The sequence below is a fragment of the Trachymyrmex cornetzi genome, unplaced genomic scaffold (genome assembly GCF_001594075.2).
Source record: "Trachymyrmex cornetzi isolate Tcor2-1 unplaced genomic scaffold, Tcor1.1 scaffold95, whole genome shotgun sequence".
Classification (NCBI taxonomy): Eukaryota; Metazoa; Arthropoda; class Insecta; order Hymenoptera; family Formicidae; genus Trachymyrmex; species Trachymyrmex cornetzi.
The window spans coordinates 412,065-415,031 of record NW_017300300.1 but is presented as its reverse complement, the minus strand read 5'-3'; positions in this window follow the sequence as shown (position 1 = coordinate 415,031).

Genomic DNA, 2,967 nt, shown 5'->3' with positions numbered 1-2,967 from the left:
ATATATATATATATATATACAATTATATAAAATTATACAAATCTTACAATATTTTATAATTTACATATAAAAAATTCGAAATTTTTATAATTTCTGTATCATTTTATAACTGTTTAGAAAATATTTCAAATTTTTTTATACGAATCTTACGTACAATATTTCAGAATTCATATATATACGAAAAATTCTATAAAAAAGTATAGATATTTTGAATATATATTTCTGAAATATTTTTCAATTCTTATTGTAGCTCCTATTCACTTCAATGAACGCGTTAAAGTGAGTAGGAGCTAAAGTAGAAGCATGCGACACGAACAAACGTTGGTAGCACTAAGTAGTACATGATAAAAAGAAATCAAATCTAAATGATGTGCGTGCGACGAAGACAACTAAGGTTGGCTAAACTTGATCTATGAACGATCACTGTACAAGCGAGAGAGCAGAGAATTAGAGAGACGCTTGCAAACTGAGCACACCATGTAATCCTTTCACTATGGGAGAATGGTAATGAACTGATTATGTCCATATGCACGTATTGAAAGCGCTCATCCGGTATAGAAATATGCTCTGGAATATTCTTTATATGGCGTGACATCTTTGCTCTTTGACACGTTAAGCAAGTGCGCGCCCAGTGTTGGATATCTTTGTTTATAGCTGGCCACACAAATTTCTGCGAATTTGTTTGCTGGTGTTTCGTTTTCTGGTGTTTCGCTGGGATGAGTAAATTGTATACGATGTCAAAGATTTTTCGTCTGAGCGTGACGGAGACATATGGTCTGATAACGTCTTTTGAGCACTTACAGTAAAATGAGCGTGCCGTCTCCGGTAAATTGAATTCTTGTAATTTCAGTGATATTGCTCCCTGCAGGATTCTTGTCACTTCTTCGTCTTATTCCTGCTCGTCGACTAGCTTCTGTTGTTACAATGACTGGAGTATCTATAGACTGGATTCTCGATAAGGCATTAGCTACCGCATTCTGTGATCCCACGATGTATACGATGTCGGTGGTAAACCATCGGTTGGCCAATAAAATCAAGATGTCTGGCTTGATGCAGCTTTCTTGAGTCGTTGCTTGAAGGTAAATGTCAATGGTTTGTAATTTATTTTTACGATGAGGTTTATTCCTTCGACGAGATGCCTGAAATATTTGACTCCCTTGTAAATGGCTAATAGTTCTTTATCGAATATGCTATAATTTCTTTGTGCCACTGTTAGTTTCCTGGAAAAGAATTCAATTGGCTGCCATTGGTTCTGTTGGAACTGTTCTAATATCGCCTTGATCGCCACATTTGAAGCGGCGGTAGTCAGTGATAATGATGCTTTTTCCGTGGGGTGCATCAACAAGGTTGCACTGGCTAACTCTTGCTAACGCTCGAATGCGTCCTCAGCTGGTTTTGTCCAGGATACTACTCTTTTATTGTTTTTCTTAGTGCCCTTAATGAACTCGTATAGGACAGCTTGTTGGTGCGCAGCGTTCTTCATGCATCGACGATAATAATTTATTATACCTAAAAATGTGCTAATGTGATAATAATTTATTATACCTAAAAATAGCTGAGCAATTGTCGGTTTTGGATACTGTAACACAGCTTGTACTCTTTCTTGCAGTGGTGTAATGCCGTGTTCGAATATGGTATATCTCAGGAACTGTTATTTCTGACTTGCCGAATATGCATTTAGCAGCGTTCAATGTGATGCCCGCTTCGTGGAATCTTTTAAGGACTTCTCGTAAGTGTTCTTCGTATTGTTGCGAATTTTCCGACGCTATTAATACGTCGTTAATATACACTTTGTAGTAATCTAACCCCTGTAGGATGATGTTTATCATGCGCTGGAACGTCTGGGCTGAATTGCACAACCCGAAGAGCATAACTAAAAATTCATAGGTCGAACGGTGTGGTAATGATAGTTTTCTGTACATCTTCTTCCGCCACTGATACCTGGTGATAAGCTCTATGTAGATCTAATGTGGAGAAGATCTTTTTTCCATGAAATCCTTGCGTGAAGTCTTGTATATACAGAATGGGATATCTCGATATCTGTCAGGAACTGTTACAGCATTTAATGCTCTGAAGTCTCCGGACGGGCGCCAGACTCTTATCTGTTGCTTAGGCACCAAGCGTAGGAAAGATGCCTATGGGCTGTGAGATGGGCGGCATATTCCCTGTTCGACCATATAGTTGAATTCTTCTGTAGCAATACGTAGCTTTTCCCTGGTTAACCGGCGTGATCGACTGGCCACTGGTGATCCCTAGGTCATAATATGATAGACCACACTGTGTGAGTGTGGTACCGGTTGGCTCCTTAGTGTGGTGAGACCTGCAAACTGATTTAAAAGTTTTAAATATCGACAGTTGTGGCTTATTGTTAATACTGATGATGGTGTCTGTTTAACCAACTGTGTTGCTAGCCTAGTTTGATTGTTAAGTAGTCTACAGTTTTGTAGATCAACCAATAATTCAAAGTGATTGAGAAAATCAGCACCTAATATGGGTTGTGTCACATCTGTAATGCTGAAATGCCATTGAAAGTTGCACTAGAGTCCTAATTATAGCGTTACCAGTTTCCTTCCGTACGTCTTAATTCTAAAACTATTTGCAGCGTATAATTCTAACGTGGTTGGTTTTACGGATTTCCTCAATCTATTCCTAGGAATCAACAAAATATCAGCGCATCCTGCATCAATCACTTTATTCTCATCTGATGGTGCTGCAACTGTGGTTACAGCCATTGCGTTTAATTCAGTGATGCGTTCAAGGGTTTTGTTTGCCAATTTTGCCAGTTTATTTAATTGAACGCCCTCGACGACTGCAAAGGCTTCTTGTACCCGCTGAGGAAGCCGTTGCATCCATAACGTTTACAACATGTCGTCCGGAACGTTGCTTTCCGCTAATACGCGTAGTTCACGTATATATACAGTGATGGGAGAAAGTTCGGCAACGGTCAAATATCTTGGAAAATAATGC